This window comes from Mus caroli, chromosome 6 (assembly GCF_900094665.2).
Source record: "Mus caroli chromosome 6, CAROLI_EIJ_v1.1, whole genome shotgun sequence".
NCBI classification, from domain to species: domain Eukaryota; kingdom Metazoa; phylum Chordata; class Mammalia; order Rodentia; family Muridae; genus Mus; species Mus caroli.
In genome coordinates, this window is record NC_034575.1 from 81,679,149 (window position 1) to 81,679,442 (window position 294).

A 294-nucleotide genomic window follows, 5' to 3' on the forward strand; every position below is an offset into this window, starting at 1 on the left:
CTGTTCTGTACCAATAGGGCAAATCAGCTCAGCAGGTTTAACATTTAGCAGATCCTTAAATGGCCTCACTTGGCAGAGAGGAGCGCTTGGATTAAATGCTATTTCTTGTACAATTTTTTTCTATGTTTAAGAAGAGTTCAAATATAGCTGAGATATTATTCATCTTGAAGCCATCATCCACCAACTTGGATATAACTTCCTTCTACACGTTCTGGAAATTCCACCAGGACAGATCTCTCCCCCCACCCCACTCTTTTATTAGATATTTTCTTTATTTACATTTCAAATGCTATC